Source organism: Pipistrellus kuhlii, unplaced genomic scaffold (genome assembly GCF_014108245.1).
Source record: "Pipistrellus kuhlii isolate mPipKuh1 unplaced genomic scaffold, mPipKuh1.p scaffold_m20_p_12, whole genome shotgun sequence".
NCBI classification, from domain to species: Eukaryota; Metazoa; Chordata; class Mammalia; order Chiroptera; family Vespertilionidae; genus Pipistrellus; species Pipistrellus kuhlii.
In genome coordinates this window covers 46,213,084-46,239,790 of record NW_023425427.1, presented here as the reverse complement: position 1 = coordinate 46,239,790, position 26,707 = coordinate 46,213,084, and the positions used below count along the sequence as shown (strand labels likewise).

The window sequence follows — 26,707 nt, the reverse complement described above, 5'->3', positions numbered from 1 at the left end:
CTCACCAGTAAATTACAAAAACCACATTACAATCATCACAGTATTCAGATTTGAGAAAGAATTATCAATGTATGCTAAAACCATTGAATAGGAGGTTGGAAATAGGATATTTATATAATCTCAGACTCTTCCCTAGAAATACTAATAATTACAAAGAAATAAAATGTATCACCAGAAATCTGATGGCCACCACTTCAACCAAGTAATCAAAGTTAACATCACTAATAATTTGTCCAACTGATATGACATACCTTCTGATGTGATACACTAAGAAAGACATCATATTAGTTATATAGTGACAAAAATGCATAGCCTTCATCTAATCATGAGGGATGAGGCAGACAAACTCAAACTAAAGGGTAGAATTCTAAAAAAACAAATAATATCATGAAGGAAAAAAAGTCCAAGGTATTATTCTAGATTAAAGATTAAAATCTGAGAATCAAAAAAGTGGCAACATGAAGATAATAGGAAACGCTCTAAACACTTGGAATTTAAATATACTTCTAAATAATTTATGGTTCAAGAGGAAATTTAAAGAATTACAAAATATTGTGAACTGAACAAAAAGGGAAAGACAACATATAAAAATTTGTGGGATACAGTTAAAGCAGTACTTAGAGGGCTGTTTTGCATATTCGCAACTGAAAAATAGGTTTTCAGTTGTGAATATGCAAAACAGCTTATTCCTTCAATTGTTAAGAAAGTAGAAAGAAAGCGCACACACACACACACACACACACACACACACACAGCAAAAATAAACCCCAAGAGAAGAAAATAAAAGAAGAAGAAAAACTGGCCAAGTAGTTCAGCTGATTAGAGCGTTGTCCTGATACATCAAAGTTTGGTTTGAACTGAAACAGGTTTGGCTCAATGGATAGAGCGTCAGCCTGCAGACTGAAGGTCCTAGGTTCAATTCTGGTCAGGGGCATGTACCTTGGTTGTGAGTACATCCCCAGCTCGGTGGGGGATGTGCAGGAGGCAGCTGACTGATGTTTTTCTCTCATCGATGTTTCTAAGTCTCTATCTCTCTCCCTTCCTCTCTGTGGAAAATCAATAAAATATATATTTTTCTTAAAGTTGCAGTCCGATCATTGGTCAGGGCACATATAGTAATTATCAACCAATGAATGCATAAATAAGAGGAACAACAAATCAGTGTCTGTCTCCCTCTTTTCCTTCCTCTTTCTCTAAAATCAATCAATAAATAAAAAAATTTTACAGGTAGAAGAAATAAAACTGTCCCTATTCGCTGACAGGACTGTCTATGTAGAAACTCCAAGTAATCTACCATGTAAGTAACAACTAAACATAATCAGTGATACTAGCATCAGTGATATTAGAATGGATCAGGAAACAGAAAAACAAAGAAATGCTGTCAAGGAATATTATTGGGAAAATTTTAATGTAGACTATATATCAGATAATTTTGTAAAAAAGCTAATTTTCCTAATGTATTTATTGTATTGTATAAGAGAATGTCCTTGTTCTTCAGAAATACATGCTGAACTTATTCTCAAACTAGAGGCCCAGTGCCTTGGGGTAGCCTGAGGGGATTGGGCCCCAGCTCACACCCCCAGCCTCACAGCCTTGCAGCACCACAGCCCTGCCTGGCACCTGCCTTGGCCTGGCACTGCCCCCTCACCTACCTCACCATCCCACCTGCCTACAAAGCAATCAATGGGGGCTGGGCCCCCGTCCTGGCTCCCTCAGCACCTAGGAGCCAGGCAGCAGCCCCACACCCCACCACCACCGCTGGTCACTGTCTGTGGGGTGATCGGGCCCCCGTGGGATGGTGGAGTAGGTGAGCCTGGTGCCATTCACTCACCTACTCCACCATCCCGCCACAGTCCAACTCTCGTCGGGGCCTATCAGGGCCCTTTGGGACCAGCAGCACCCCCATTGCCGCCCTCTGCCAACACCACGTCATCGACGCCCATTCCCTGGTGGTCAGCTCATGTCACAGCAAATCATGAATTAGTGAGCAGTTGAACTCCCAGTCAAACTCCCAAGGGGACATTTGCATATTAGACCTTTTATTATATAGGAAAGATGGTTTAGTAAAAAAAAATAATAAAATGCAGAGAGAGAGTTAATGTGTCAAAATGTTCATCAGGCCTGGGCGATGTGGCTTAGTAGTAAAGATGCATGCCCAATGTAGTCTTAGTGACATAGGGAAGGTACTTGTCTGTCCCTCATGAACCAGGCAGTCACATTTGACTCCCAGTCAGGGCACAAAGATGAAATCAGTGAAAGGAGGTATCATATATTACCTTTTAGGCTAAGATAAGGTCTTTGGGTTTTATTATAAACTAGAGGCCCAGGGCACAATATTCATGCACTGATGGGGTAGAGGGGTCCCTCAGCCTGGCTTGTGCCCTCTCATAGTCTGGAACTCCTTGGGGGATGTCCACCTGCTGGCTTAGTCCCCATGGGGAACAGGCCTAAGCAGGCAGACAACATTCCCCAAGAGGTCCTTAACACTACCACGGAAGTGGAAGAGGCTCCCGCCACCACCTCTGCCCTCGCCTGCTAAGAGCCAAGCTTCTGGCTGAGCAGCGCTCCCCTTGTGGGAGCACAATGACCACCAGGGAGAGCTCCTGAATTGAGCATCTGCCTCCTGGTGGTCAGTGAGTGTCATAGCAACTAGTCGTTGGGCCATTTGATCAATTTGCATATTAGCCCTTTATTATATAGGATGTGATGGCAAGCTACCAGTAATCTGTAGATGAGAGTGATTCTACATGTCTTTAAAAAACAAAATCACGCCGAAACCGGTTTGGCTCAATGGATAAAGCGTCAGCTTGGGGACTGAAAGGTCCCAGGTTCGATTCCAGTCAAGGGCATGTATCGTGGTTGCGGACATATCCCCAGTAGGGGGTGTGCAAGAGGCAGCTGATTGATGACTCTCTCATCGATGTTTCTAACTATCTCTCTCCCTTCCTCTTTGTACAAAATCAATAAAATATATTTTTTTAAAAATCACATGCTGCTATTAACAGACTAGAGAAGAGATCAGAAGCAGAAAAAGCAGTTTGAAGGAAATTGCAAAATTAGTCCAGAAGAGAGATAATGGCTTCTACTAGGGCAAAGAAGTAGAGGACAAGAATAGCAAGATTTGGGATATAGTTTAAAGGTAAAATAGCTGCTGATGGATTGGAGGTATGAAGAGAAAAAGAGAAAGGAAGAATGGTGTCCAGTTTGTGGCCTCACCAAGTAGGTGAATGGAGCTGCCATATAGTGATGCCTAATGAAAGGGTAGGTTTGAAAAAATAACCAAAAATTCTGTTTTGGACAAGTTTGAGATACCTACTAAAACATTCAAGTGGAAAAGTCAGTCCAATAAAAATAAAGATGAAATCAATAACAAACTAATGATACTTATAACCATGGAATTAGATAAGATACCCTAAAAAGTGTCAAATACTAATTGATACTGTTTTAATAACCTAGTTATTAACTGGAAAGGACAAAGAGAAAGTCAAATATTGTGGGCATGTGATTTGTGCAACTTTGTTAGGAAGCTGCAATTTAATCTTCTCCAGCGTACCAATATCTGTCCCCCACTGGGGGATGGGACAAGACACGGGAAGAACAGATGCATGCCCAATGAAGTCTTAGTGACATAGGGAAGGTACTTGTCTGTCCCTCACACCTAGGAACAGGTCACACCAGAGTAGGTATGGCCACTGCAAGCATGGGAAGATTTTGAATACTTAAATTCCTAAACAAAGGAATTTTCTTTCTCTCTCTTTCTCACTCCCTCCTCCCCCCTCCCTTCCTTTCCCCTTCCCCCCCTTCGCTCTCTCTTTCTCTCTACATTCCCATGGGATTCTTAGTACTCTCTTGGCTCCCTTGAATTCAGGTCCACCTTGGAATGGATACTCTGGACACTGGCTTTACTTTTAGCTCTGTTGAATCCCCAGTTGCACCTCTTCCAGGCCTGGATGAAGGGAAATGAGACTTTGCAATCCAGGGATGTAATTCCACACAAATAAAGCTTTTTAGCATATCTTATCCTCCTGTAGGGACTCTGGAAATGCTTATTCCAATGGCAGCCCAAGAACTCTACTCCCACTAGAAATGGAGAAAGACCATCCAAACATTTCTCTGATAACACGAAGAAAAGGTATAAGGCCTAAGCATAGAGCACTTCACCTTTAGAAGGCAAGACCAAGAAGCAACTGCCATGATTCAGAAAAGAAAAAGAAAAAATCAGAATATTATAGCATCCAGAAAACTAATGATATTTTTTAAAATAATAGGGACTAATCAATTAACTTTGTCAAATGTTGATGAGAGGTAGAATAAGACAAAGTGAGAAAGTAGAGAAAATGAGTATGAGCAATTCTTTTTTACGTTTTTTGCTGTAAATAAGAAAGGTGGATGTGGATGTGTGTGTGTGAGAGAGAAAACAGAGATGTTACAGTATATTTACATGCTTGTAAAAATGACTCAGCAGGAAAGAAAAGATGATATAGAAGAAAAAAGAAAAAAAAAAAAGGATAACTCCAGAAGCAAAATTCCTAAATAGGCAAGAGGCAACAGCATAGATGGAGGGGCCATATACATATATATCTGGCTAAAAGTAAGAAAAGGAAAAACAGACTTCTTAGTAATGAAATTGGAAGAGAAAAATGACTAGCTAATGCTAAGGGCACATGTTTATATTTTTGGCCATAAGCTTAAAGTGAACCTAGTCAGTACTGTTATTTGCTTTCTCAGTGAAGCTGCTCAGGTTCAAGGAACCATAGAACTGGCAAAGAATTGGGTTTAATCAGGTCTGAAGTTTTGCCCTGATTAGAGAAAAGAGAGGAAGAGAGAGTTGATAACTTGACCCCACAAAATAGTACAGAGCACTAGCAGGCATTAAAATTCTCATCCAATGGATCAATGTAATTAGGTAAGGAAAGAACCTATACTAATAAAAGAGTAATATGCTAATTAGAGCAGACTTCTTCTAGACAACCTTCCAGACATCCTTCTGGACAAAGTCACAGTAGCTGCGAGAGCCAAGGCTCAGGCAGCCACAGACGGCTGCAAAGGGCCCAGGCTCAGGCCAGCAGTGGCAGCAGTGGCAGCAGTGGCAGCAGTGGCGGTGGCGGCAGCAGCAGCAGCAGCAGCAGCAGCGAGATAATGGGGGTGGCATTTTCCCCTGATCTGCCAGGTCACCTCTCGCAGAGGGAGGCCAGACTGCAGCATCCCTGATCAGGCTGGCGGGGAGGACAAGATAGGGGTGATCAGGCAGGCAGGCAGAAGGGTTTAGGGGTGACCAGGCAGGCGAGCAAGTAGTTAGGAGCCAGTGGACCCGAATTTCAAGAGGGATGTCCGACTGCTGGTTTAAGATCAGAAGTTGGACATCCCCCTAGGGGTCCCAGATTGGAGAGAGTGCAAGCCAAACTGAGGGACTCCCCCACCCATGCACAAATTTCATGCACTAGGCCTCTAGTTATATATGACAGTATGACAGACAATGAAAATGTGGTTTGGCTAATGGTCTGGAGGTCTCAATGAAATGCCAGAAATGTCAAAATAGGAAACTAGAATATGTGAGTTGGCAAAAGAAGACATGGAAGTCAAAATTAGGTGCTTATAGTTTTCAAGTTATAGAGTGGGTGATAAGTCTAGGGCCACGGAGGCAAACTGCAGCTCTCGAGCCACATGCAGTTCTTTGGCCCTTTGAGTAAAAAATACCACTAAATACCATGGCCTGGGCGAGTCTATTTTGAAGAAGTGGCATTAGAAGAAGTTTAAGTTTAAAAAACTTGGATCTCAAAAGAAATTTCAATCGTTGTACTGTTAATATTTGGCTCTGTTGACTAATGAATTTGCCAACCACTGGTCTAGGGCAATGGTTCTTCACTCTGACTCCACATTAAAGCCAGCTGGAACACATTAAAAATATATCAGACCAATCCTATATAATAAAGAGATAATATACTAATTGGTCCTAACAGTATCTGAGTCACGACCAGGCAATGGGTTGCGCACGCACAGGAGCTGGGGGGAGGGGACAGGGGCAGGGACTTCTGCCCCCAGCACTAATGTCATGCTGCCTGTGTGCGTCCCTGCCCAGCACTGAGGTGAAGCTGCTTGCCTGCATCCCCAGCTGCAGGTGTGACACTGTCTCAGGCCTTGCCCCCTTCCCAGCAGACTTACTAGGGATCTCAGGCCAGGGCTCTCACCTGGCGGGGCTTAACAGGAGATCTAAGGCTGCTTTCCCCGCCCAGCAGGGCTTGACAGGGGACCTAGGGCCAGGGAACCTTAGGCTGTGCCCCCCGCCTGGCAGGGCTTGACAGGGGACCTGAGACTGCACCCCTCCCCACCACCTAGTGCCAGGCCAGGGAACCTGAGGCTGCAGCCCCCCACCCAGTGCTAGGAGGGGTGGGAGACCTAAGCTACACCCCCTGGGTGGGGGACCTGAGGCTGCCCGAAGTGCTTGTCAGGGGGGTTAAAGTGTGAAATGTTTCCACCTGGCTATAAAGCAAGTCGTGTTCTCACTCAATGGGGGTGAGGTCGGTCTTGGTCGACCCAATGGGGATGGAGTCGAACCAGTCTGGGTTTCTTGCATTTTCGAAGCACCTGTGGGTGATGGGCAGGGTTTTGATTCTAGGTCCCACAGCATGCCCCAGACTCTTGACAGGAGGGAGATTTTATATACATTTTACTAATTTTCTTTCATCTCTGACATTTCTATTATAGAAAAAGTGCAAATAGCAGTATTAAAATATTTCTTCTAATTCCCTTTTAATATACACAAATTTCGTGCACTGGGGCATTTGTAAAATAAGAATTTCGAAAGATGGCACACAACTATCAATATTTTTTAGCTGCCCAGTCCATTGTAATATTCAGTCAGATTAAGAGTCTTGGGTGTGATCATGGAAGTGAGAAGCTGAGGCAGGTTGGAAAAAACTTGCAATCTGCAGATTCAAGAACTTCTAATGAACTTTTCAACTATTATTCCCAATATAAATAAAAGCATGAGCTATGTTTAAAGTATTTTACATACATTAATTTTATATTCATAACCGCTCAATATTTTTAATGATGAGAAAGAATGGAAGAGAATGTAGAACAGAGTGTACTGAATTAAGAGTTCTGGATATAGTACTATTTAAAGACTAGAGGCCTGACCTGCGCCCTCTTGCAGTCCGGGAGCCCTTGGGGGATGACCGACTGACGGCTTGGGAGCGGGCCTAAGCCATTAGTCAGATATCCTTAGTGCTTCCACGGAGGTGGGAGAGACTCCTGCCACTATCTCTGCACTCGCCAGCCAAGAGCCCAACTTCTGGCTGAGTGGTGCTCCCCTCTGAGGGCGCACTGACCACCAGGGGGCAACTCTTGAGTTGAGTGTCTGCCCCCTGATGGTCAGTGGGCATCATAGTGACCGGTCATTCCACCATTCGGTCAATTTGCACATTAAACTTTTATTATATAGGCTGAACTGTGATAACTTAAATATTATAAACCCTTATAATAGTTAAGTAGTTGTCTTAGGCAACTACTTAAAAAAAAGATGTATAGCTAATAGGCCAATCTATATATCTAAAAGGCTAAGTGTCCACCTGATTAGTAGCTATGACGTGCACTGACCATGAGGGGGCAAACACTCAATACAGGAGATGCCATGACACGCACTGGCCATTTAAAAATAAACGGCACCACAGACCTGGCACCAACAAACCAACACTCAGTTTCCCTCAAGTGGGACACAGGCCCCGCCATGACCCTAGAGTAACACCTCATCAAATCGCAGCCAATGCTGCCATGGCAAAAAATGCAGCCCACAGCCAGCCCAGCCCAGAAACAGTGGCTGTGGGCGCCCGGGTAATGACACCATGTAGCAATGCCTGGCTTCCTCTTCCTAGTGACTACCCTCCTTGGAGTTTCTTCAGCCCAAGAACACGACTTGCTTTATAGCCAAGTGGAAACATTTTACACTTTAACCAAATGTCTGTGAAGCGTTTTCCCATCCTTCATCTCATTTGATCCTCACAGAAGTCCTCAAGTAGGTTTATAGGAAACTCAGTGGAATCCTATTTTCTTTTCATTAGCTGGAAAATGGAGATTTAGAAAGCTTAGAAACTTGACCCGACTGAAAAGAAAAAATGGTGGACCTTGAAAATGACCAGATTTTCTCATTGTGCACAATATAGTCAAACACTGCTGACGTTAAATATTTTACCCTTTGTTCTCCCTGCATGATCTACAATAATCTGCTTTGTGTTGATATTTATTGCTGTGTTGCTGACAATTACCTAAAAGAGAAGTTGGGGTTGCTTCACTGCACTGTAAAAGGTTTAGCTAAATCAGAAAGCAGCTCTAATTAAGCAAGTTTATTCTATATCTATAAAAGGCTAAGCTGACTTGTGCATCTGTCATTGCCAATTGTGAATTTGGTTGACACTTCTATTATAGACAAAGAGCGAATAGCATAAAACATTTATTCTAATTACTTTCCTTATGTGCAAGAATTCGTACACTGGGCCACTGGTTTTATAATAACTATATAAGTATGGTGCCAGATGAGTCCCAGAAACATCAAGTGGAACATACAGTAAAATAAGTATATGATTGTCTAACCACTAAAATGTACACCTGAAACTAATACATAACAATACTGAATATAGACCGTAATTGAAAACTTATAGAAAGAATATTACAGCAAAAAAATCTTTATTTTTTCAAAGATGTAAAAAGTAATTTGGCTTGGACCATCGTGTTAGCAAAGTGATTTCATTATAGCATTATTTTAAGAGTAAAAAAGTAGATATACTAAAATGTCAAAGATAGAAAAGGGTTAAATAAACTGTGACAGTAAAATATGTTATGCTTAAAACGACAACAAAATGAACATTAACAACAGAATTATAAACAAGTATAGGTAGAAGTAGTAACATTATACCAATTAATATAGTTGGTTAAAGCCTGGTCCTGACACATCAAGATTTCCAGCTCAATCCTTAATCGGGGCACATACAAGAATCAACCAATGAATGCACATAAGTAATTGGAACAGCAAATCAATGTTGATCGGTCTGTCTGTCTCTATCTCCCTCCCTTCCCCTCTCTCTAAAAGCAAAAAAATTTTTTAAATGTAAAAAAATATATATAATCCAAGTACAATAGAATAAAAGTACAGGAAAATGTAAAGTATTATAAGAATTAAAATTTTTCTTTTAAATTTCCTTTAATCATGTTACATTCTTTTCCAATAAAAAGATTTTCAAATACCAATGTTGGTTCTACTCCTATTTATATAAGTACAGTACTATGTCAAGTAGATATAAGTAGAAAAACATTGAACTTTATAAACTAACTTCATCCCACAAAAATAAGTTATTTTATTTATTGTTGACAGTATTATGGATGTTGCCCATTCTCCCTACTTTTGCCCCCCCTCAAAACCCCTTACCCCAGGCCTTCACCACATTATTGATTTCAAATAATAATGCCAAAGACCTGTTTCACACCAGCTATACTATTTACAACTTTTTCTCCCAGTTTTAATTCTTATAAGGGATCTCCAATTCCAACAAAGCACTCCATTATTACAAGTCTGTCAAACTGACAATCTGAAAGAGGTACAAATTGTGGCACCAGCATAGAAAAGATAAAATTTTAATCCATGTATTATTATGAAAGCTTATTTATCCTTACTACCTAAGTTTCAGTAAACATATTATATTAGAAACTCAAACTAGAAGAGAAATTCTGTTTTGCAAATCAGAAAGACCAAGTGAGACAACCTGTCTCTGACTCAGCAGCTTTCTTTTTACATACAACCTGTACTTAAGTTGCAAGGATAAAAGTGAAACCTAATTTTCAAACTGAGCAGCAAAGCCAATGTGAAATCAATATCTGTCTTGGCAAAGAAACTCCAATGAAAATACAAAATGTTTTGGTTTTTAACTCACAGATATTCAAAGAGCAAAGGTACCTTGTTGGGTTATTATTCATCAAGCAAAATCCTATATATAGCTACAAGTTAGCTTTTAGCGCACAGATATTTAACATGTTTCTTAATAGAGAATCTTCAAACAAGTAACTTCCCAGTCTGGCACCATGAGTTGTTATAACCTACACACTACTGCAGTTCCTTGTAATTTAAAACATTTGCTTTTTTTGTTTGTTTGATTTTTTTTGGGGGGGGGGGGGGATTTTTTACAGAGAGGAAGAGAGGGATAGAGAGCTAGAAACATCAATGAGAGAGAATCATCCATCAGCTGCCTCTTGCACACACCCCACTGGGGATGTGCCCGCAACCAAGGTACATGCCCTTGACCGGAATTGAACCCGGGACCTTTCAGTCCACAGGCCAACAATCTATCCACTGAGCCAAACCGGTTTCGACTAAAACATTTGCATTTTAAGAACAATCCTCACATGCCAATTTCTTCAGCTTGAAAGTTCAAGTTTCTACTATAAATACTATACTTACTTCAACAACATAATGCACTAATTTACAAATGGTTCTATAGTAAAATACTCCAAAATACAACTTCAACATTTCTATCATGGATTTTCTATTATCCAAATGAACAAATCTGAACAATTATCAGTTCACTAAAACCAGTAACACAAAAGATTAGACGGATAATCCTCAATGTCCACAGGAGATACCAAAGAGGGGACAGGGTAGACTGAGTTTGCCATTACCAGAAAAACGAGCCCCTCTATGAGAGGCTTCCTCCTGAATACAAATCCAAGTTCATTTCCGAGTTCCCAGTCCCACACCAAGAAGGCAGCTTGCCAACTTTGTAACTGAAGTACCAACAAAATAAAATACAGACCTGGGGTTTTTCATGGTTATGTTAATCAAGAAAAGGTATTAAAGCTCAGAAATGTTTACCTTTTGCAACTAATTTTGCTCTTCTCACGTGTACTCACAAAATAGCTCTGCATTTCAGATAGCTGCTTAATACCCATGACCACCTCATATACACACACACACACATACACCTTTCACCTGCGGCGAGACGGAAAGGGAAGAACTGGGGCTCAGGGGGAACGCCTCAACACGGGGTTGCACACAATTAAGCAGGCGATTTCAATTCTGCAGTCTATTTCCCAGACTCCTAGGCTTGACAATGTCTTTGGGGGAAAAATCACGGAGACGGCTGGAGGAGGTTCATTACCAGACACGACACTTTCCCTCAAAGTTCGCACAAGTAAGTAGCTGAGCAAACTGCCCTAAAGTTTGCCGTGTGAAACACACAAATAATTGGGGGGGGGGGGGAGCACTATTTAGAAACTAGGTCATGCCTTATTTGTTCTGATGAGGCACGGCTGAGGGAGGGAAAAGGTCTATGAAGCAGGGGGGGAAAAGGGGGGGGGGGCGGAGAAAACACAGCATCCTCCTCAATGCAGCAAAGTTACAGCTCTTTACAAAAGTCAGCACTAGGGGCTCATTCGCTGGTTTAGTGTTTCGTCACTCCGAGCTGAATGGAACCTGCCTTTTTCTCTAAAAGTTTTCCCCAACAAAGAAGTCGCCAGGAGCGGCCCAGGTAGGCGGCGGAGGAGGAAATGCTCTCAATTTACCTGCGACACCTGCCCGCGCCCGGGCGTCCTCGCCCCGGAGCCCCGCGATTCCTCGGGGGAACGAACCCCTCGCTCCCGCCTCCCGGCCACAGCCCCCGCCCGGCCACAGCCCCCATCCCCGCCCCACCCTGCCCGCGCCCGGGCGTCCGCGCCCGGGCGTCCTCGCCTGGGAGCCCCGCGATCCCTCGGGGGAACGAACCCCTCGCTCCCGCCTCCCGGCCACAGCCCCCGCCCGGCCACAGCCCCCATCCCCGCCCCACCCTGCCCGCACCCGGGCGTCCCGAGGGCCCAGACTCCCCTCCCCCGGATTCCCCACCAGTGGTTCGGAGCCCGGGCGGCGGCGCGGGGAGGCCCTTCCTGGCCCGGCCTCTCCTCCATCACGCCCCGCAGGCTCCGGGGACTCCCCGCCCCCGGAAACCGCGGAGAAACTAGGCCGGGACGCCGGCCCCGACCACTCTCCGCCTCCTCGGATACCCCCCCCCTCCCGCAGGCCGGCCTTCGGAACTCCCCACCCCGCGCTGCTACCTGCGCGTCGCCGCCCTCCCCGCACCGGAGCGCGGGCCCCGAGAAGGCGCGCGCGCACAGGGATCCTCTGCAAAAGCAAGGCCCTCGGCCGCCGCTCACCTGCCGCCGCTCCTTCAGGGCGCGGGCCCTTCCTGGGACATGGACGCACCGGCTGCGCGGCCTGGGCGCCCTCGGCGGGGCCGGGCGGGGGACTGGCTCTCGCCGCCGCTGCCGCCGCGGCCCTCTCTGCGCCTGCGCCGCCTCGGGCCGGGTCTCGGGGGGCGCCGCGCGCGCAGCGCGGGTAACGGCCGAGCGCGGACGCGCAGCGGCGGCGCCTCTTCTCCGCCGAGGCCGGCCGGCCGTGCGGGCGCCGGGGCGCCTAGGAGCTGTCCGCGGCGCGGCCGTCCAGGCCGCCGACGGCCATGTTTCTGTTCCCTTTTTCTTTCCTTTTTTTTTTCTTTCTTTTTTCCTGCCCTCCTTCCGCCCCTTTCCACAGAACAGCACTTTCCTACCCTCCTCCCTCTCCTTTTCCTACTGCGGGGGCGGGTGGAAGGGCGAAGGGGAGGGGCGGGGCGGGGCGGCTTCGGGGGCGGAGCTTCGAGGAGCCACGCCCCCTGGAGGCCAAGGCCGCGGCCGCTGCTCCGCCCCCTGACCCCCGCCCGGGGACCCCCGCGGATGCGGGGTGTCGACCAGCCCAGCCAGCCCGCGGGACCCCGCTCCGCGTCTGCATGCAGCCCGGAGCAGAAGCAGAGGGGGAGAGAGGGCCCAGGGCGCTCCCCTGCACCCCTCCCTGCGGGGCCCAGACTCACCGCTTGCTGCGGGCTATTGCCTCGGCCTCAGGCAGGTGGCGGCTGCTCCCGGGTAAAGGGACGCCCGGTCGCTCCAAGTCCCTGAGGATGCAGATCTCCGGGTCAGAAGCTCCCTTCCTTCCCAAGGTGGGAGTTGGAGTTTCCACGCGTGACTGTGGGGCCCCTGAGACCCGAGAGAGAAAGAGAGAGACCCGCCGACAGGCGCTCCCGAAGGTCCCTTCCCGGCCGCAGCGCCCGTGGGAGTCCTGAGCTGCGCTCCGCGTGGCCGCCGCGGCCACCGACGTTTCGGAATGGGAACTGCGAATGTGGAAATCGCTCATTTAAATAATCAGTGCTCTCCTGTCTCCTGAGTAAGTGCAGCTTCCTTATCTACATGGACAGCGTGCACGGTTGTTTCGCCTCGATGCAAATTTGGCGAGATTTTTTTTTTTTTTTTTTTTTTTTGACAACGGTGTGAAGTTCTTATAGTAAATGAAAAAGAATAGTTGCCCGGTAAGGAGCAAATGGTTTGAAGCAAATTAGGAGAACTTTTTTTTAAAATTATTGGAAATTAGGAGAACGCTTACCTCCTAACCTCTGCCCCCACTAAGAAATATTTGGAGTGACTTCACAGGTTCCATGGCAGGTCAGAATTAGAACTGGTAAGATGTGTGCATATCTAGCTAATGAGGATTCCCATGTGAACATTTTCTTGAGAATTACTCTCTACTCAATCTGCATTTTTGGCAAAAAGAATGAGATTAGAACTTGGTCATGAAGGCCCTGTTGTCAACTACTGAAGTTTGTTGCTTAATATGGATCATTTGAATTTTGTAGCCAATAACAGAAACTGCTTTCCTAACCACATTAGCAGTTACAATGGATTTAGTAGAAATGCATAGCAATAGAAATAAGGCTTACTTAGTAATATGTTGGATTGAGTTTGAGGCCATTGGAGACCAATCTTTGATAGTGACAATCTAGACAAGTTTAATGCTTAGAAATTTAGCTTGTGGACTTCTTGTTCCTTTCTCAAGGTGAAATTAATATTGTAGTTTAGAAACATTTAATATAGACAAATTTTTAATGGATACATTTCTTTTTAAAAATATGTTTTCATTGATCTTACCAAGGAAGGAATAGAGAGAGAGAGACTTAGAAACACTGATAAGAGAATCATCCACCGGCTGCCTCCTACACACTCCCATTGGTGTTCAGGCCAGCAACCTGGGCATGTGCTATGACTGGGAATCGAACTGGCCACCTCTGGTGCATGGGACTAGACTCAATCAACTAAGCCACATCAGCTGGGCAAAATTTTCTAGAATGAGTTTGTGTGTTTTGAACCTAATTTTTTTTCTAAGACAACTATTCTTAAGTCTAAAAGCCTTTTTGATTCAACTACCTTCTCAACTGCCCTCTTATGTATGCAGGGCTAAAATAATTCATTTTAATTTTTAACATGTAAATATTTTTTAATCTTTTAAAATAAATTTTTATTAATTTGAGAGAGAGAGGAACATCAATGATGAGAGAGAATCATCATAGGTCAGCTGCCTCTTGCATGCCCCCTATTAGAGATGGAGCCTAAAACCCTGGGCAAGTGCCTGAGTGGGAATCGAACTGTGACCTGGTTCATGGGTGGACACTCAACTACTGAACCACACCAGCTGGGCTAACATATAAATATTTGTCTAAAAAGTGGAAGGGGAACTGGAGACTCCAATAACAACATAATTGTCATAATCACTATAATATCGAAGTTTCAGTTAAGCCTATATAGATAAAAGATAAAAGAATTGTCACTTAAAGAAGGTAATCCAGACATCTGACTGGGTATAGTCACTGAAGATTTCTGTGGATCAGCAGTGAAAAAGAATTGAATGGAAATGTTGAAATTTTTCTTAAAATTCTATTTTTTAATTTTATTTTTCAATTAAGATATTTTTGACAGTCGTATTCAATGCTGCAGCATGCCATGTTATTTTCATCTTCTTATTCTTGTTCTAATCAAAAACTTCTAAACATGCCCTGGCCAGTTTGGCTCTGTGGATAGAGCTTCAGCCAGTGGGCTGAAAGGTCACAGATTCAATTCCAGTCAAGGGCATGTACCTCGGTTGCAGGCTCAATCCCCATTCTTGGTCAGGACACAGTCGGGAGGCAATGATCAAATATGTCTCTCTCACATCTATGTTTCTCTCTGTGTGTCTCTCCTCTTTCACTCTCTCTAAAAAGCAATGAAAAAATATCCTCAGATGTGGATTAACAACAACAAAATCCAAAACTTCTAAACATTGCTTTTCACAGGAATATTCAAAGACCTTTATACTTTATACTTCTTTTTATCTGTTTTGCTCAACTCCGTGTTTAACCCAAGTATTATAATTCTATCAGTTTAATCTGATTATTGTAATTATTTTTGTAATTTCTTAATGTCTGAAATCCATGCTAGATTGTAAGCCCTGAGAGAGCAGTTGACATATGTCACAGAGTTTCACATGTCATGTTTCTCTTCCATATCCTCTGTACTTAGCAGAATAACCAATATATAATAGGCTCTTATAAAATACTTGATGAATGACTGTAGTAAATCAGTCTGTGTTTCCCCCACTTTCTTCTACTCCATCCTTGGCCAAGTTACTTAATTTTCCTCATCTGTAAAGTGGGTGGAATTATATTAAGAATTAAGATCAGCCCTATCTGGTGGATAGATCGTAGGCCTGTGGACCGAAGGGTTCCAGGTTCGACTCCAGCAAAGGCACATGCCTGAGTTTCTGGCTCAGTTCCCACTGGGGGGTGTAGGGGCAGGTGATCAATGATTCCCTTGCATCATTGATGTTTCTATCTCTCTTTCCCTGTCCCTTCCTCTCTGACATCAATAAAAATATATTTTTTAAAAAAGAATTAAGATCATTTATATATATGTATATATATAAAAGGCTAAGTGACCAACCGTACGACCATACGACCGACCAGCCTGCCAGCCAGTACATATGATATGCACTGGCAATTTAAAAATAAACATTGATTGGCCCATGCGTGATTTTCACACCTATTTTAGTGATAATTCCATCGATTCAACAGATGATGCTGAAAAGGAAATTTTTCCCATTGAATTTATTAATAGTATTACTCCTTTGGGAATGCCGTGCCATAGATTAAAATTGAAAGTGAGTTCAATCATCATAATCCTGAGAAATCTTAATAGTAAATAGGGTCTTGTAATGGCACTAGATTTATTATCAAAAGATTGTGACCTAACATAATCGAAGCTGAAGTATTAACAAGATCTGTGGAAGGAGAGGTTGTGCTGATTCCAAGAATTGATTTGTCCCCATCTGACATTGGCCTCCCATTTAAATTAATTCCAAGACAGTTTCCCATGATGCTAGCATTTGTGATGACTATTAATAAATCACAAGAATAAACACTAGACAGACTAGGAATATTCCTACCTGAACCCATTCTCAGACATAGTCAGTTATATGTTGCTTTCTCTCGAGTTCGAAGAGTGTGTGACATTAAAGTTAAAGTTATAAATACTTCATCACAAGGGAAATTAACCAAGCATCTGAAAGTGTTTTTACTCTTAATGTGGTATCAGGGAAATATTAGAATAAGTTTAATCAATTTATCAGTCATTAATTTTTATCAATGTTTTTATATCATGTTTTTCTTATTTTTTATATCATGTCTTTGTTGTTATATCATGTTTATTAATCAATTTGTAAATTATTTTCATGTACATTTTACTAATTTTTTTTTCTCTGACACTTCTATAATAGAGAAAGGGTGAATAATGATTAAAATATTTCTTCTAATTAATTTCCTTTCAATGTGCATGAATCCGTGCACTGGTCCACTAGTTAATTTATAATAAGCCATAACTATCAAACAGTAATTAATACTTAGTATATGATGGGCTGCCTTTCATTGTAGCTTACGATGATCCCTGCTTCCTGGTTTATGCCCTTGTGTAATCCTTTTCCATTGAGTATGTGGTAGACTTATTGATTGGCTTCAAATATACAGGATACATCAGAAGTGATGAGATTTCTCTAACAAGATGGGGTTATAAAAAAGACTGTGGCTAGCCGAAACCGGGTTGGCTCAGTGGATAGAGCATCAGCCTGCAGACTGAAAGGTCCTGGGTTCGATTCCGGTCAAGGGCAGGTACCTTGGTTGCAGGCACATCCCCATTGGGGGTGTGCAAGAGGCAGCTGATGGATGATTCTCTCTCATCAATGTTTCTAACTCTCTATCCCTCTCTCTTCCTTTCTGTAAAAAAATCAATAATAATAATAAAAAAAGACTGTGGCTATAATCTTAGAGTCTCTCTCTCTTCCTCTTGGATTGTTCAATCTCAGGGAAGCCAGCTACCATGTCATCTAGTAACCCTGTAAGGGAATTCAGAATTAGGTCCTAGCCAACTTGCGCATTGAAATGGCTGCAGCCAACACCTCAATTACAGCCTTGTGACTATCTCTGAGCCACAATCACTCAGCTGAGCTGCTCCTGGATTCTTTATTCACAGAAACTATGAGATAATAAATGTTTCTTATTTCCAGCTACAGAATTTGGAGGTCATTTGTCACACAGCATTAGATAACTAATATAGCACTGTAATACCTGGAAGATAGCAAGTGCTCATTAATGGTAGCTCTTCTTTTACTGAATATAACTGGGTTTAGCATATGATACTTAGTGTCCTATAATGCTGAGTTTAGTGATAATGTTTACAGTTGCAGTGAGAGAAGGTATTCAGAAGTGGAAAGACTGACTTTACGAGATCTGTTATATATGGACTATCTTTGCTCCAAGATAACTTATTAAAATTTATTTCATATGATGCCCAAGATATGCTTGAAATAATGCAGTAGGCTTTCCCTCCTGGGAGCATACCAGGAGGCTTTCCTCCCCTCCCCGTCACTATCCCCTTTTCCCTGGTGCATTATCATTATCTTCCTTACTCCCAAGCTCCTAGGGCCCTTCCTTTACCTCCATAACTCACTTCCTCAACCCACCTCACTTCCTCAGCCCACCTCTTCTATGAATTACTTCTATCTCTATAATTTTCTAAAGAGACTAGAGGGCTGGTGCACAAATTCGTGCGCAGGTGGGGTCCAGCCCGCCCTCCCCAATCAGGGTTGATTGGGCCAGGCTAGCCTGGGGGAGAGGACATAGGCAGTTGATTGGTTGGTCGGGCTGGCCCTGCCCCCAATCTGGGGGGGGGGGACCAATGAGGAGTGAGGATGGTGGGGAGGAGAGGCTTTGGCCTGTGGGCCGGTCCCATCCTCTGGTTGAACTCCTGGTACCTGGTCAAGGGGACAATTTGCATATTAGTCTTTTATTATATAGGATATTCTCTTATAATTGGAACAAAAAAAGAAAAAAGAATGCAATAGGGATATAAGTAAGTAGGGGTTTAGGTAAAACACAAGTGTACATATATTGAAGTAGAGTGATTGGTGCTTGAGGCTTTCTTATGTTGTTCCCTACTTTGTATGCCTTTTTGAAATTTTCCAATAAATAGTTGTTTTAAGTTTTTCATGGAATCATAGGTTTGGAGCTGAGGGGGATCTTTAGAGGCGATCTATTTTAATTATTTCATTTGACAGATGGGAAGTTTAAGGCCCAGTAAAATTTAAGGACTCACCTAGAGTCTCCCGGTCTCAGTTTTGGTGATTTCATAGTGGAGAATTGAGGAAAAGCGAATTTGTGCACCAAGCCTCCAATGGTATTTTGGAGTGGAGGGAAGTAGAGAGACAGAAGCATCAACGTGAGAGAAACATATTGATTGGTTGCCTCCCTCATGCTCTTCGACCGGGTCTGAGGAGTGAACCTGCAACCCAGGTGATGTGCCCTGGGCCAAGAATTGAACCCAAGACCCTTAGATAGACAAACCACTGAGCCACACTGACCAGGGCCTCCCCAAGTATTTTGAAGCAAATACTTGGCATTTCATTTCATCTGTAAATATTTCAACATGTATTTCTTTCTTTTTTTTTTTTTTCCAGAGAGGCAGGGAGAGGTATAGAGAGTTAGAAACATCGATGAGAAAGAAACATCGATCAGCTGCCTCTTGCACACCCCCTACTAGGGATGTGCCTGCAACCAAGGTGCATGCCCTTGACCAGAATCGAACCTGGGACCCTTCCGTCCGCAGGCCAATGCTCTATTCACTGAGCCAAACCAGTTAGGCCTCAACATGTATTTCTAAAAGATCTTTTTAAAAAACCATAACCACAAGGCTATTCTCACCATTAAAAACTATTTTAATATTTTATTAAATATTTTATTAAATTTTTAATGAAAAATAACCTAGAAATACTGATATTGCATCATCTTTTATCCCTCCCCACTCCTCAAGGATCTATTTGAATTTGCCATATGCCTCTTTGGTTGGTGAACTAGAATGTTGCTATCCTAGTCCTAACTTTTTCCAGCTTCTTCCATGTTTCAGAGGATACTAGTATAGGGTAGAGACTTTTTAAAAATATATATTTTTATTGATTTCAAAGAGGAAGCGGGAGAGAGAAAGAGATAGAAATATCAATGATAAGAAAGAATCATTGATAAGCTGACTTCTGCATGCCCCACACTGGGGATCAAGCCCACAACCTGGTCATGTGCCCTGACCAGGAATGGAATCATCACCTCTTGGTTCATAGGTTGATGTTCAACCACTGAGCTACACCAGCCGGACTATGGTAGAGACTAAGGATGGTTCATTATTCAGATCAAAGATGTCTAATCATAAGAACCAGAGACTGCCTAAAAATAATCTCAGAAGTAATACTCAATTTCCAGCTTATATTAAACTTAAGTTCAATAGGCTAAGTATTGTTTTACATCCCCTGACAAAAAGAATTGGGATTTGATCCTGACAACCCTGTAATATCCATTCAAAATTTTCCTCATGCCCTAGGCTATTTGGCTCAATGAATAGAGCATCGGCCTGCAAACTGAAGGGTCCTGAGTTTGATTCAGGTCAAGGGCACATGCCTGGGTTGCATGCTTGATCTTAGTAGGGGGCGTGCAGGAGGCAACTAATCAATGATTCTCATCATTGATGTTTCTATCTCTCCTCCATTCCTCTCTGAAATCAATACATATAATTTTTCCCTCTTTTTATGATTCCTATCACACAGAAAAGAATAAATGAATAAATCCTAGAAACTATCTCTAAAAAGGATCCATAGAAAAGAGAATGATTTTTAACCCCTGTTCCAGGTTTAACCTCTTTATCCTTAAGTGATATCATTTATTTCAATGATGTTTATGCTAGCTACATATGTTGTTAACTTACAAATTTACCTCTCCAACCCCAATTTGCTTGAGCTATCACTTTGCTTCAACTATTAAACTTCCTTCAGCACCTGAATGGCATCTAGCACTACATTTTCAAATTACAACTCTTAATTTCCTCCCTGCATTTCATCTGCACCCTCCCCCCAAAAAAATTATTCCTTTTTCTTTTTAAGCTACTTTATTTCTTTATGTGGTACCATTATTTCCTCTCTCTTGCCAAGTGATGTTCTCCTCTAAAGTAGGTAAAGAATTTGAATTTGCCATACACTCTTTGGTTGGTGAACTAGAATGTTGCTATCCTAATCCTAACTTTTTCCAGCTTCTTCCATGCTTCAGAGAATACTAGTATAGTATTAGAGTCCTAGTTGGTTTGGCTCAGTGATAGAGTGTAGGCCTGCAGACTGAAAGGTCCCAGGTTTGATTCCGGTTAAGGGCACAATCCAGGTTGCAGGCTAGATCCTCAGTGGGGGGCATGCAGGAGGCAGCCAATCAATGATTCTCTCTCCTTTTCACTTCCACTCTGAAATCAATAAAAAATATATTTTAAAAAGAAAAAAGAACTGGGAGTTAGGGAGGATATCATTTGCAAGATAGAGGAGAAATGGAGCAGGGGTCAGTATTAGGAGAACTGCTCAGCACTTTCAGGGGCCAATGCCAGAGAGCCACATAAGGCCAAGGCCTACAGACCATTGATTGCCATTTATTGGTGCACAACATGAAGTTGTGTGGAGCAGCTGCCTTAGTTGTGAGTCTGGTCATTGAGGGGTGTGATCTTTCTATTGAAATAAGGTGTCTAAATAAAAACAAACATTAGAAAAGGTTGTGTTGATCAATTGACACAAATGTGAACAGATGCTCTCAGGAAACTAACTTTATTTCTGCTATATACAATGGTTAGTGTTGTTAATTCAGTGTTCCCTCTCTACCTTATTTAAAACAGAACTCACATTATATCATTCTGTCCTGTTTTAAAATTTTCCCATACTCTGGTCACTGACATTTACTATCTATTTATGTGCTTCCTATCCATCTTTCCTACCAGCATAGAAACTCATAAGGACAAGACATATACTTTATTCACTACTGTATCTTTGGTACCTAGACAATAGTAATAGTAAATAATTGTTAGTGAATCAAACAAATAATTAAGCAGCACTTTTATGAGTCTATTCTCACCAATTTTCAGCCTTCATGTTTCTGGTCATTGTTCCATCCCTAGGATTTCTAATTTCTAGAATCAGTTAACCACAGCTGGCCCCCTCTCCAGTCCTGAAAATATGCTTGAGCATATCTGAAAATCTCTGGGAATCTTATCTGTATTTTTTTCCTGTCACTGTATGTAAGAAAATTATTTGAGTTAATTCTAGAGCATTAAATATGGTTGTGAACAATTCTACGATAGCAATAACCATGGAAAGAGAACAAATTAGCAAATTATTTTCTTTAATTGAATTTATTGGGGTGACATAATACAGGATTCAAATTTACTTTAGACAGGGCCAGAGGAGTAGGCCTTTCATATATATATTTTAATTGATTTCAGAGAGGAAAGGAAAAGAGAGATAGAAATATTAGTGGTGAGAGAGAATCATTGATTGGCTGCCTCCTGCACACCCCCTACTGGGACCGAGCCCAAAACTGGGCATATGCCCTTGACCAGAATTGAACTTGGAATCCTTGAGTCTGTAGGCCAACACTCTATCCAGAGCCAAACCAGCCAGGGCAGGACACCTTTTTTAAAAAATTAATTTTTCATCTATTTTAGAGAGAGAGAGAAACATCAATTTTTATTGTTCTACTTGTTTATGCATTCATTGGTTGATTCTTGCATGTGCCCTTACTGAAATCAAACCCACAATCTTGAAGTGTGAGGACAATGCTCTAATCAACCGAGCTATTCAGCCAGGACCAGCAATTCTGTCTTAACTAACGAGTAACATGTTAATTCTCAATTTAATAGTTTTGTGTGTGTGTGTGTGTGTGTGTGTGTGTGTGTTTATGCCTGTTACCTTCATTAAGAATTATTAGAGCTTTTTTTTTTTTTGTTTTGTCAAAGAAAAAATTGTGTTTGTGTCTACATTAGTAACACAGGTTAATTATGATTTTAATACTCTTTTGATGTGCTAATAACTGTGATGAGGATCATTAATTAAGGAATTAAAAGAAGACAAAATTTAAATCTACTACCATTACTCCCCTAAATTCCAGATCCATATTTCCTGGAACTTACTATTCATTTCACCTAGATTTATACAGTTAGATAAAGTGCAATCAAAACTGCATTCATTAGGAAAGAATAGAGCAGACAATTAAGTTTTTTGAATCCTAGTATTTTTTACTTGCTCCCTGTACAAGTTATTTGATGTTCCTGGGTCTCCATTTCCTCATGCATAATATATCCATCTTGCAGAGTCACTTAAGATTATTATCATTTGCAGCAACCATCTATCAAGCATCTACAATAGGCCAGCCAGTCACTATGCTAGGTGCTTAACTTTCATTGTTTACTATCCTAACCCTTTAGGGAAATTGTCATGGTAGTTTCTCTTGAGATAATACATGCAAAGCCTTTGTCATATTGACTGGCATATATTTGGACAGGGATTGGCACACAGCCTTGCCCATTTGTTTACTACTTTCTATAGCTGTTTTTTTAAAAAAATATATATATATTTTATTGATTTTTTACAGAGAGGAGGAGAGAGGGATAGAGAGCTAGAAATGTCGATGAGAGACAAACATCGAAGAGCTGCCTCTTGCACACCCCCTACCGGGGATGTGTCCGCAACCAACGTACATGCCCTTGACCGGAATCGAACCTGGGACCTTTCAGTCCACAGACCAATGCTCTACCACTGAGCCAAACCGGTTTCGGCTCTATAGCTGTTTTTGCATTACAGTATCAAAATTGGAGAGTGTAACAGAGACCACATGGCCAGCAAAGAAAAATATTGATATATGCTATGTGATCCTTTATAGAAAAAGTTTACCAACTCCTCCACTAGGAGACCAACAAAAGTTAATTTGATTTATTGTTCCATCCAAAAAGGAGGCCAAAAACTAAAGCAGATAATCATGGCTTAGAGAGTGGGTCACTGAAGTTCAAAGAAAGCAAAGATTTTTACCAAAATTGAGTGAATAAATACTGGAAATGTAGGTAGAGACCCTAATTTCTGATACATTGTGCTAATTCCAGATACATTGCCTTCTACAGAGTGAACAGCTTCCACTACAGACAGGAACAAACAATGTGCTCATGGAAGAATTCTAATTAAATTAGGAGTCCTCATGGGAGAGCCAGGTGGAAAGTATTCAGTGAATAGGTTAAGTATGTAGAGGAGAAATCTGTTCATCATGGAAAATCTCAGAAGCCAGAGTGGAAAGATTTGTAAAGGAAGAGAGAGTAGTGATGGCTCCAAAATATCTGTAACAGAAGGGACTTGGGCGTGTCATTGCTGGGAAAAATATCACTCAGCATACTAAAGAAAGAATGTAGCTGAAGGAGATCATAGGAGATCTGCACCCACTCCTAAAAGCCCCATTGGTGTGCTCCACTAGAGGTCGGGAATGGGAAGTAAAGATGTGAGCAGCACAAATAGCATGACAAAAAGAACTTAAATTTTGAACAGTGACTGAAGATGATGGTGGGGACTATAAACATCCTATTTAATGAATGAGTACTATGCAAATTAACCATCACTCCGCTACACCCATAAGCCATACCCACCAGCCAATCAGGAGAGAGTATGCAGATTAACACAATCAAAATGGCTATAGCCATGGAGCAAGCAGAAGGCTTGAGTTTCCCTGGCAATGGAGGAAGCCAAGTTTCTCACACACCCTGGCCAGCCCATTATCTTGTCTTTTGATTTGTTTTTGCTTTTTATTTTTTAACATAGCATCATCATTTAAAATACTTTTAAAAAAAAAAATGTAGCAAAGTTGTGTAAAAGTATCGTGATTTTTGGAAAGCTTAAGGAAAAAAACATCTCCACTGTTGTTTCAAGGGTTGTCTCATGAATATGTACTCTCCTTTCATCTCTACTAGATTATTTTAATCACTTAGCGTCACAAGCCTTTTTCACTACATATTTTGCAAGTCATGGCATCACAAGAATTTTCAAGCAGAGTGCTAACTTGTTTAATAGTCATAGAGTCAGTACTTTAGGAAAACTTTTCTGAAGATTCCATCTATTTTGGGACAAAACTCAGAAGTATTTTTAAGTTTACCTGTTTAGATTTAGTTCAATAATAGTTCATTTTCTTTTTAACTTTGATCTTAATATTCTTTAACTGTTTCACTTTTTAAACATATAAATATTATTTAAAACTGGACTTATAGATTGGTTTGGTCAGAAGGCACCTAAAAATCAAAACACTATTAGCAATGTCCTAGTATGTTGAAAATGAGTGTTTAGTAAAATTTTAGAAAAAGATTTTGCTTTTGGAGAAAGGCCCACAATTATGTATATAATTTAACTGGGAAACATGCCAAAATTGCCATTCATATTAAGTAAAGGGAAGGCAAAGGGCCAGTGATTTTTCACTCATTAAATTAAGTATTTATTGAATGTCCGCTGCTTGCCTACACTATTTAGCTACTGGGAATAGAACAAAAACAAACAGACAAAAGTTCCTGCCCTTGAGTAGCTTATATTCTGGTGGGGGAAGACAAACAATAAACAAAATAAATAGGAAAAATATATAATATAACAAAAGAAAGTTAATGTAAGAAAAACAATTATGCCAGGAAGTAGAAAGGGGGCTTTTGCAGATGATGTGCTTACAATTCTCAATAGGAACTATAGTCAGTTTTGAGCACTTTTAATTTATGCAGAATTCTTAGGGACTTACTAGACACTTAGCTAGAATCTTGAAGACGGTTCCAAGAGACAGGAATTTGGACTAGTGGTGGCTTGCCCAATCATCAGATTACTTAAGACCTTATTCATAGCCAGAACATTATTTCATACTGAGCCTTCCCTGGCTCTTCCACCTCCACTACTAATTCTTCTCTGCTAGTTGTTTTTTATATACATAATTAAGGTTAAAACAAAACAAAACAAACAAAAAACACAACAACAACAACAAAAACTCAAAACTGCCTGGCCTCTGCGGCTCAGTTGGTTGAACATTGTCCCATGCACCAGGAAGTCACCGGTTCAATTCCTGGACAGGGCACATGCCTTGGATGTGTGCTCCAATCCCTAGTAAAAGGCATACAGAAGGCAACCAATCAATGTTTCTCTCTCATCAATGCTTCTACCTCTCTCCCCCTCTCCCTTCCTCTCTATGAAATCAATAAAATGTTTTTTTTTAATTTTTTTTGTTTTTTTTACTTTTATGGATTTTTAATGACAGAAACAAAAAAATATCTAAAACCGCAGCTTCTGGAAGAACCATTTGTTCTTGCCGGTGTTGTACCTCTCTTCAAACTTGACTTTGGCCTCCGGTCGGGCCTAGTGTTTTAGAGCAGGGTCTCTGAAAACGTCCTTGTTGACAACAGTTTTGTCCAAGGGGATAACCACAGAGAATCTTGTGGGCATGAGGTGATTGTAGTTATAAACTTTCACAAGAGACTTGATCTTTGACCTCTTGGCAGTTTTCTTCTTGCCCATGGCAACTGTCACTTTTCGGGGGTAGCGGTCAATTCCAACCACCAGAGCATGGCTGTAGGGGTGGTCTGAGGCGCCATCGTCGATGTTCTTTACGATGATGGCTTTGCGTCTGGAGTAGCGTCCGGCCAGGATCAGCACCACCTTCCCAGGTTTCATAAACTTGCCCATTTCGAACGCAGCCACTCGGGCCTCCAGCAGAAAAGCAAAATCAATAAAATTTTTAAAACACTATTTTAGCTTCTATTTTAAGCCTGATGCATTTTTAAAATATATATAAATTCTAATGTGCTCTAGAGCTGGAAAGCATGTAAAAGCAAAAGTCCCCTCATTTTTGCTATCCAGATAAACTAGTGATTGGATTGAATTCAATTTAGAATTTTTTTCATTTGAAATATAGCACAGTATCCTGGAAAGAAATGAGTTAGAAGTTTTGGGCTTTTGATATCAGATATGCCACTGCCTACCTATGAAACCTGAATGGATCACTTACCTTTCTAAGTCTCCGTTTCTCATCTGAGAACTCTAAAATGTGGCATGATACTTGCTTTTAATTAATTCAAGTCATTAATTACATAAACCTAGGTGAAATAAAGCTTCCTTTTTTTTTTTTTCCAGGAAGTGAATATATGTGACTAAAATGATTAAGCTGGGTTTTGTGTATGAATAAATAGAATGTGGACCTTATGGCTGATTCATATGAATCTTTGATCTCCAGAGATGTTTTTCATTAGAAACATATATCAAAATGTTAAATATATTTATATTTTACATCAAAATGGATCTTAAAATATAGAAAAGATTAAAGTAATTTGCATAAGTTGATATCAATGTTGATTAAAATTTGAGTGGTTTTAGAAAACTAGAATATATAATTTTAAAATTTTTATTCAGCTAATTTAAAGAAAAAAAGTTAACCCATTTCTTTTTTTTTTTAATATA

The 26,707-nt window shown here is 41.5% G+C and overlaps 1 protein-coding gene and 1 pseudogene across 1 annotated transcript in view; both read right to left on the bottom strand.

Moving 5' to 3' along the window:
* DENND4C (DENN domain containing 4C) overlaps positions 1 to 12,248 on the bottom strand; it is a 113,005-nt gene extending 100,757 nt beyond the window's left edge. Inside the window, exon 1 of the mRNA XM_036434143.2 lies at positions 12,172 to 12,248. The gene's annotated coding sequence lies outside the window, so the exon portion shown is untranslated. The remainder of the gene's footprint in view (positions 1 to 12,171) is intronic.
* A 13,246-nt stretch (positions 12,249 to 25,494) lies between these two features.
* On the bottom strand, positions 25,495 to 25,989 carry LOC118716615 (annotated as a pseudogene).
* Positions 25,990 to 26,707: the final 718 nt, after the last annotated feature.